Here is a 10461-nt window from a genome sequence, read left to right on the forward strand (position 1 = left end):
GCACAAAACCCCTCCCCTTTTACAGGCTCATGGTGCAAACAATTAAAAATTTGCAAACATTCGTGACAAGAATTTTCAATTCTATTAAGGACTAGGAGGCGAGGATTATGCTTTTCTCATTTCTTTAATGAAATGCTCAGCAGCCAATAAATGAACAAAAAACTACATCTCCCATGAACACCAGGGAGTAACCATAGAGTATAGCGTATAAAAGGTCAACACATTAGTCTGTCTTCCTCTTTCTTTGTGGGAAAATGTCCAAGTTAAAATAAAATCCCAAATACAACAGGAACAACAATTCCAAACAGGCCGCTGTCATCCAGAGGATCCTGAAAAAGGCAGCCGAAGAACCATGGGTCCAGAAACCAGGAGGAGCAACAGATTCCGCCAAGGAACAAACAACATCACTTCTGGTCTGAACCTGGAAAAAAGATACGAAGCCATAATATCCAAAGTAATATTACTGAACAACAAGTCAGGGAGGGAGAACAAGGAATGAAATATTTGTAACTGCGTATATACAGTCATAATACATTAGCATACAAATATGAAACACGGGTGGGATAATCCTCGCCTCCTAGTCCTTAATAGAATTGAAAATTCTTGTCACGAATGTTTGCAAATTTTTAATTCTATGTCAGGACAGGAGGCTCTGATTATGCTTTTTTAAAGCTGATCCACCACCACAGAAGCAACACTATCAATAGGCTTAAAATAAAACGTCTTAAACACAGAAGCAGATGACCAATCTGCAGCCTTCATGATATCAAACAGAGTAACACCCATGGAATAAGCTTTGGACGCCATCGCTCCACGTGCAGAATGTGCGCCAAACACAGAAACATCAATTCCTGCTTCAGACATAAGCCCCCGCACCCAGCGCGCCAAGGTAGCTGGAGAGACAGGACGAAAAGGCTTTTGTAATGCAATCAGAAGCTGACCCTGCATGTCTGAGCGCAAAGAAGCGGTACTCACCTCATAATCCTTCAGGCATTGAACCACACAAAGGTTGGGGTGAGAAGGAAAAGAAGGATAAGAAATAGAAGGCGTATTAGATTTGGTACGTCTGGAGAGACGAAAGGAAACTCCTTCAGGAGTGAAGCTGCGACCCGCCAGATCCAAAGCGTGTACGTCCGACACGCGCTTACATGAGACCAAGCATAGCAACATAGTCAGTTTTGCCGATAGTTGCTTGCGAGATAAGGAAGCATTGGAAGGCCAGGCCTCCAAGAATCTGAGGACAACTGAAACATCCCACAAGGTAACATACTTAGGAGTGGGAGGTTTCGCAAAACAAACTCCTTTAAGTAATCTGGAAACAAAAGGATGTTCACCCGCGGGTTTCCCATCTATGTGGGCATGACCCGCCGAGATAGCCGACCTGAAACCGTTGATGGTCGAATAAGCCAGACCAGAGGTGGCTAAGGAGGCCAAGAAATTAACAATCATGCTGATATCTGCTGAAACGGGATCAACTTGTTGTTGTGAACACCAATCGCACCAACGCTTCCAAGATCCCTTATACCGTTTGTGAGTATTGGGAGCCCATGCCTCACTAAGGAGTTTGGAAGCGTCGCTTGAAAGGCCTGGGAGCGACCAGCGATCCCCGAGATCCTCCACGCGAGAAGGGGGAGGGAGCCCGAGAGGATCAGGGGATGAGGATCTCCGAGAGGGTCCAACAGGAGATTCCACAATGGGGGAAGGAGAAACGGTGGAGCCGAACACATTTCTAGAAGGACCGGAAACCACGCTTGAGCCCTCCAGAGAGGGGCAATCAGAATCAGATCCGTCTGAAATCGTTTGGAGTAGGCCAATACCCTGGGAATCATTAGAAATGGAGGGAAGGCATAGCAGAGGGTCGATGGCCACTGCTGGAGAAAGGCATCCGTGGCCAGAGCCTGAGGGTCCGGTCTCCAACTGTAAAAATGCGGAAGCTGCGCATTGAGGCGTGAGGCAAAGAGATCTAGTTGGCAAGGACCCCAACGCCGATGGAGAGCACGGAAGACCCGAGGATGCAGCCTCCAATCGCTGTAATCCCGGAGATGCCTGGAGTGCCAGTCCGCTATCTGATTGTGGCATCCCGGAAGGTACTCCGCAATAACAGTGATCTTCTTCTGCAGACAGAAGTGCCAAAAATCTTTGGCGATCTCCGCCAGGACTTTGGACCTGGTCCCGCCTAGTTTGTTTACATAGCGGACTGCTGATATATTGTCCATCCGGAGAAGGACACAACAACTGGTCTGCAGGGGGGAAAAACATTTGATCGCAAAGGAACCCGCTAGAAGTTCCAGACAGTTGATATGTAGTGTCAATTCCTGAGGGGACCAACGACCCCCGGTCGAGACCGAGCCGCAACGGGCTCCCCAGCCCCACCGACTGGCATCGGATTCTATCACTAGATCCGGGGACACACCGAAGAGGGCTCGGCCGTTCCAGGCCTCCATGTGGTCCAACCACCACTGCATCTCCCACCGGACCTCCTCCGTAAGAGGAATCTGATCGGAATATCCGAGGCCTTTCCGGAGATGAAGAATTTTCAGGCGCTGCATTGCCCTGTAATGTAGGGGACCCGGAAATATCGCCTGAATGGACGACGCCAGCAGACCTACTACACGTGCCAACGACCTCAATGACACAGTCGGTCTGGAAATAACAGATGTCAACTCTCTCTTGATATAACGCATCTTTTGGTTGGGCAAGAGAAGTTGACAAGCTACCGAGTCGATCTGGAAGCCCAGGAAATCGATACGCTGAGCTGGAACCAAAACCGATTTCTGAACATTGATTAGAAAACCCAGAGACTGTAAAAGAGTGATGGACAATTCCAGATGTTGAAGAAGTTTGAGTGGACAATCCGCCATAAGGAGAATATCGTCCAGATAAATAATCAACCTGACACCCAGAGACCGAAGATGTTCCACAACCGGTCTCAACAGGTTCGTGAAGCACCATGGTGCCGACGAAAGACCGAACGGGAGAACCTGATACTCGTACCAGACTCCCTGCCAGAGAAACTGGAGAAAACGGCGATGTGATTTGTAAATCGGAACCGAGAGGTACGCATCTTTGAGGTCCAGCCGGACCATCCAATCCCCTTCTCGAAGGAGATCCCTCAAGAGATGGATTCCCTCCATCTTGAAATGTCGATAAACTACTCCGCCGTTGAAGTCTTTCAGGTTGAGAACAAGGCGAGCACCGCCCCCTTTTTTCTCAACCAGAAAGACAGAGCTGGCAAAACCCTTTGGATGACGGGTGGTTGGAACAACCGCCCCCTTCTTGAGGAGAGAGTCTATCTCCTCGGAGAGACAAACCTGATCCTGAAGAGAAAAACGTAGACAAGGAGGGGGACAAGACTGATGCATCGGGTGATAGAATTCTATTCTGAACCCTTGAACAGTTTGTAGCACCCAAGCATCGCCGGAGAGCATGCGCCAATTCTGCAGGAAAAACTGAATGCGACCCCCCAACATCACATCGCATGCACGAATCAGGCTCACCTGTAGAGTGGGAATCCTGGTATTGTCCCTGATGACCACCGGAACGTCCTTTGCCGTACTGGCCTTTTCCTTTTCTGGAAGGATAAAAGTTGGCTCTCGATGAATAACCTGCGTCGTAGGAGCCTCTGTGCTGAGAGGAATTGCCTCTCTGGGACTGATTGGCAGAACCACGGCCGAATGAGCGTCCCCTACCTCGTCCGGCCTTTCCAAAAACCGGACGCATGGCTCGCCGCAAGGAGGCCTGCGCCTTGTCGATGCCACTGAAGGTGGATACAAAGCGCGTGAGTTCCTTAAGGAATGGCTGACCAAACAGGAGGCCGTCCGCCTCAGGGCCCGACTCTGAAGTGGCTAATTCAGAGAGTCTAGGGTCAAGCTTCAACAAGATGGACCTGCGACGTTCCGCAGACATTGCACAATTCGCATTTCCCAATTGGCAAATCGCCCGTTGCGCCCATTCGATCATCTCCTTTGGGTTCACAAGGGCAGAAGCTTCTTGTGCTCTGTAACCTAGGTCCAAAATCTTAGTGAGAGGCCCAAGCAGGTCCAACATCTTATCTTGACAGCCAAATGGGCAGACAAATCAGGCCTCGGGCACTCGGAGCGCAACCGGGCACGAACTGAAGCCTCAAAAGGCTGGCGGATATGTGCCTCAATGTAGGCAGCTACCGCTGGAGAAGGCACCCATGAGGAGGAGTTCGGGTGAATGATGTCTGCAGGCTCGAAATTGAGCACCGGAGGACGCTCGGGAGCGTCTACAAAATGTTCTTTACAGACCCGTTTTTTAGGTGGAGGAGAAACATGGTCTGAAGATGCGGAAGATAGCACATTGTCCGAATCAGCATCGTGAAGATAAGCAGTTGAGGAAGGCGCAGATGCCAAACTTTTCGCCAGACGCTGAAAGTCAGTCTTGTGAGGGTTAACAGGCGACTTCGCCGTTTTCTTGGAAGCAGGCAACCAGCCCTGCTGTTGTGCATAGAGATTGAGATGACGCTTCAAAGGATTAATAGCACGTACAAGTGCTTTGTTAACGGACTGTTGAACACCCTTGTCCAATTGTTCAACTAAATCCTGTTCCAAGGAGCCTTCCTCCTCATCAGCATAATAGTAGTCGTCTTCAGCGTCATCATAATAGTCAGCCATTCTACACCAAGGTAGAGGTAAAATGCCCACGAGACGACTAGAAAAAAATATGGAGTGTTGGAAAAACACAAGTCAAGGGGGAGTGTATAAACCCCAAAGCAGGCTTAAAAGCAGGAACAAACCTGACTTGCTAGCAAATAAGACGTGGAGGGAGCCAAAGCCTGCACCAAACAACACTCTAGGCAGAGCCTATGCCAGGAAATATCCAACCAAAGTCCTAAAAGACCTCGGCGTCAGACGGGGTTAATTGCACTGACAGGCCGTGGGCAAGACGTCAACAAACGCCGTCACTCAACCAGCTGAGGAGAAAGCAACCGGAAATGGGACAGCGCGCATGCGCGACTGTCGCCTGCCAGTGAAAACCGCCGAGGAGCGCTCGCGCTCCAAAACAAACGGAACCCCTGCTCCCGCTCCACAAGAAGCGCGCGAGCAGCTAGGAAGCGCTCAGCGACCAAAACGGAGGTGAGACACACGCTCCGGTAACCATGCAAACTGCACGCTAAAAGCGGCGAAAAAGCGCGATGAACAACAACGGAGACCGAGCCCCCAGACGCGCGACACACTGCGCAAAGGCAAAGCACAAAGCGACAGTCAGCAACAAGGCACAATGTTAACATAAACAGTAAAATGCCAAGAGTAATAAAGATAATGCACTTAACTGGGTGCGGAGCAGCAAAGAAAGAGGAAGACAGACTAATGTGTTGACCTTTTATACGCTATACTCCCTGGTGTTCATGGGAGATGTAGTTTTTTGTTCATTTATTGGCTGCTGAGCATTTCATTAAAGAAATGAGAAAAGCATAATCAGAGCCTCCTGTCCTGACATAGAATTCGTTTGGCAGCAAGTATCCAATGATGGTATCTACTATAACTAAAAAGTAGGCACAAAATTGCCTCGGAAAGCCGAATTAAACTGATTTTGTTGAAATATTGTTGTCTTTTCAACATTTAGTTGTGAGTAAGGTGGGGATTGTGCACCCCTGTCCTGAATAAGATGCTTTGCATCGAAACATGTTGACGCACCAATGAGGTGTTGTACTTTAATATACACATACACCTCAACACAAACCTTTTACCAGGGCCAGCACGGAAGCATATTAAAATTTATTAGATTTCACGCGCCAGGCTCTTTTTAATTTTTCTCACTATTTTCACCCCAAACCCACCACTCACTGAATAACATAACCCCTTCGCACACCACACATAGTCATCTCATTAAGTGCTCCCATATAGTTTCTCGGTTAGCAGCACGAGCACCCCGTAGAGGGGTGCGAAGACCCCGATGATGAAGCATGACACCAAGGGTCCTTTTGGTATGTGAGGGGTATCAAAAGAACACTGAGTGCTCTCCACCACTGTGGGGCTTACTCTAGAAACACCAAGGTGTGGACTCTTTCTGTTTATGAAACATATATGTGACACGCCAATATAATATCATGGGTGTCTAAGACAAATCTTTAGCGGCGCTACAGGCTAGGGCAATGTGCACAACATGATAGTATAATGGGTGACAAAAAGAGAGAGATGAAAAAGCTTAAGGCTAAGGTAATATACTCTGTGTATATTGTAAAATGTATTCATGGTAAGCTAAGCATATTAACAACCATCCAAAGGTAAAGAGTATTCACCCACTGGTCAGTATCCAACACCATTAGATAAGTGTAATCAAGCAAGTCAACATGGGAGCCAATATATCAGAAACAGTGGAAAATGGGAGAGATTTAACACAAAAAGTTGACAGGAGAGAATATGCAGGAATTCATCAATTTAGAAATACATCAACATGTAATGGCTAATAATATGCGTTTAAAGCACCGTGGAAAGGGGGGGAACCCCTATCATGTTGGCCCATGGATCAGAAACACTTATGCTAGATATAACAACATTACCACCACTCGTCTAAATAGGCGAACAGAAATTAGTCCATAACATGCTCTAACCTAACATAAATGGTAAAGCATTTCCTCATCGTGTTGTGACCCATTTTGGTACATCTTAGACGGCATATCCAAACAGCTTCCCTGCGACGAAGGGACAATTCACAATTTCCTCCACGCGGGTGCGCAGGGATGTGGTCAATGCCATGGAACCTGACTTTACATTCACCACCATGATGTTCACCCATGTGATAGGTAAGGGGATACTTCAGATCATTGTTCCAGATCGCACATATGTGTTCTTGCATATGTTGTTTGAGTGGTCTCACAGTACTTCCATCATACATCCTATCACATTCCAACCCAAAATATACACCACATACTTCGTCTTACAATTTATGTAGTGTCTTATCTCATGCTCTTTCATGGTATTGTATCAGAATTTTTTGATTTGTTGCTTTCAAAAGGACAAACATTGCAACCCTGATGCTTAAAGATACCATTAGGGGCAGCGGAAGCCAGGTTTGGTTAATCACACCTCTGGTGTAACTGGGACAAAGCAAATTTCTGAGGGTTTTACCCCTTCGGAAGGTAACCTTTGGTGTGTGTGTGTTGTGTTCCCTCAGACTCGGTGTGTCATATATCAGTCCCCAGTGTTTCCTAAGAATTTTTAACAGACTACTGCTGTTGTTGGTATATTAAGTAACAAAAGCCAAATGTGAATTGAACGCCTGGTTGTTATGTCTGTCTAGTTTTTCACTAGTGTACTGGCTTTAGTTACTCCTTGAATTCTTTGGTCAGCCTTTCTAAGAACTTAATCACTGTAACCATGATGTTTAAATCTGTTTTTGACATCCAGGATATTCTCCCTAAATGTCATTTCAGAGCTGCAATTCCGGCAAACACTTACCATTTCCCGGAATGAAATGTTCTTGATGACAGACTTGGGGTGGGCACTGGTGGCATGTAGGATGCTGTTGCATGCTGTGGGTTTGCGATAAATAGTGCTTTGTATGGTGTTACCAAAAAGAATAAAAGATCAAGAAATGCAATACTAGTGTGACTGTACTTAATGGTTACCTGCACATTGTGGGGATTATTTTTAAGGAAAGCATGGAACTCAATAGGTTGATTAGGTGTACCCTTCCACAGTACGACAATATTGTCAATATACCTCCCGCAGAAGACAATCATGTCAATCCAGGGGGAGTCATACTTGCCCCAGGCATGCTCTCTCTCCCACCAACCCATAAATAGGCCAGCATAAGAGGGAGCAAACCTGGATCCCATAGCGGTCCCCTATATTTGATGGTACCAGGTTCCATCATGTAAAAATACATTTTTGGATAAAATGATGTCAATAATTTCGATCAGCATCTCATTATGCTCCATATGATTTGCTGTACGTGTTCTCAAAAAATATTGCATCGCCATAATTCCAAAATGTTTCTGTATGCATGTGTACAGTCCAGTCAAGTCCATGGCAACAAACATTAAATCGTCAGACCATGTTAGACCCTCAAATTTCTGAAGTTTGTTTCTGGTATCTTGTATGTATGCAGGAAGATTAGTCATTAAGGGATGTAAAAATATGTCAATGTATTGAGAAAGTAGTTCTGTTGGTGAGTTAATGCCCGATATAATGGGGAGACCCGGCGGGAAAATACGCTCCTTGTGAATCTTTGGGAGGATATCTATACAGAGAGCTAGCGGGTTGCTAACAGAAAGGTAACCATATTCTTCATCAGAGTGTAAACCACTTTCACGCCAATCATGAAGTCTTATGTTACTTATAAAATGTTGGTATTAGGTGAATCAAAGGAAGAGTATGCAGGATTGTTAATGGAAGTAATGTCAAGAATTGAGAAATTTGGATTAACTTTATAGAGGGAAAAGAGTCAATAAAGAAAACTAAAGTAGACTATTTGAGTCATGAAATTTCTATGAATTGAATCAGACCAAAGAAGGGCATTATAAAGGTTGTTGCAGATGCAACTAGACCAAAGAATAAGGATCAATAAAAATCTTCTGGGGTTAGCGGAAAATTGTTCCAAATTCATATGTAATTTTATACAGAGAGTGGAGCCAATGCGAGTTTTATCAAAAACTATCTATGCATTTGAATGGGGAACACAATGTGAAAATGTGTTTATGAACTCCAAACAATCTATTATTGAGTAACCATATTTAGGCCATTTTGATGTGAACAAGAAAACAAGTGTTAAACTGATGCGAGCAATATTGGATTGGGAGCAGTACTATCCCAACTTATGGCTGGACAAGAGATGATCATAGGCTTTGCTTCACGAAGGCTCCAGAGTTTTGAGCAATCTTATTCTGCAAAAGCAAAACAAACATTGGCATGTTGTTGGGAACTACTGATTTCAAGGATTGTTTGTGGGGTTTACCATTTAATGTTTGTACTGATCATAACCCCCTTGCTGCACACATTTAAGTGTAGGAGGAAACTGGAAGGCAGTGTAACATTATGGATAGTATGATGGTTATTAACAATCATGGCCTTCAGTTTTGGATGGAATAGGTGAGAGAAAAACATGTTGTGGCTGTTTATCACGATTACCACTTTATGATCTTTTGTTTATAAAAGAAGAAGAGAGCATGGAAAATTGTGCTGTGGGTCAGTTTGCGTAGACTGAGAGTTAATGTATAGAAGCTGCGGAAGGTGATGAAATCTATGAAGAATGGAAGAAGCTTATAAGAGGTAATTGGAAACTGGCAGGGGAATTAAGTGAAAGGGTAAGACCTGACACTATGGTAAAAGATGAATTGAGCATTCAAGGGTATAAGATTTTGAGATGCGATTGTGTCATTCCACTGCAACAGTTAAGGGCAAGATTTATTGACACTGGACATGAAGGACACTTGGTTAGGAGCATGTTGAAAAAAAGATTCGGACAGTTTTTAAAAAGCAGAACATGTACTTTTTGGTTTTAAATTTCATGATAGTGAAATACTCTTAAATTAGTTTTTCACTACTGCAAGGCCAATCTCTCCTATAGGTTAACATTGGGAATGACTTAATACATTTCATAAGTGTAATTTCCAATTGGAAGGAGATGGGACACCCAAATTTGGTGTATTTGTCTCACACTTTAAAAACACAACTGGTGCTGAAATAGATTTCTAAATTGCAGTTCTGAAAATGCCACTTTTCAAATGTTGGCATTTTCTTACTTAGACCATTTAGTGCCTTCAGCCTGTCTGATATGTTGTTATGTTAAAATTATTTGTAGAGCACAAGCGCACTGGTTGGTTTCTTGGTGCTATATATAGGAGTAGCCTGAGCCCTGGTGAGTTATTCATATGGCTGACTGAACAACCATGTCTTGGGAGTTTTCTGAATCTCAGGAGGTCTGTACAGGATCTGATGTCAAGGGATAAGTTGTTCCAGAAAGGGGGGGCCTGCACCGCAAATCTGCTGCCACCTAGTCGCTTCAGTTTATAGAACGGAGTGAACAGAAGGTCATGTGGGCTGAACGGAGATTGAGGGTGGGTATGTGTCGCTGAATAATATTGGAGACAAATTCTGGGCAAGTGCCATGCAAGGATTTGAAAATGAAGCACACGATTTTGAAGGCACAGCGCTATGGTATGGGGAGCCAATGTTGCTGCCACATAAGAGGGGAAGTATGTTGCCATTTGGACTGATGAAAAATCAGTCTAGTGGCCTACTTCTGTCCAAGTTGCAGTCTTTTGACTAGATATAGTGGCAGACCGAAGTAGAGTGAGTTAGCTTACTAGATATGAGAAATGACCAGAGCTAGAACTAAGTTCTAGATTTATTTGCAATATAAATTGCAAATTAATCTAGAACTGCCTGCACCAGTGCAAGTCTGCTGATTTTCCTTATCTTCCGCAACTGGAAGAAACAGGTAGAGACTACAGTTCAGATCTGGAACTTCATGGATAAGTCAAAGTTGATTATG

This window comes from Lissotriton vulgaris, chromosome 8 (assembly GCF_964263255.1).
Source record: "Lissotriton vulgaris chromosome 8, aLisVul1.2, whole genome shotgun sequence".
In the NCBI taxonomy this organism is placed as follows: Eukaryota; Metazoa; Chordata; class Amphibia; order Caudata; family Salamandridae; genus Lissotriton; species Lissotriton vulgaris.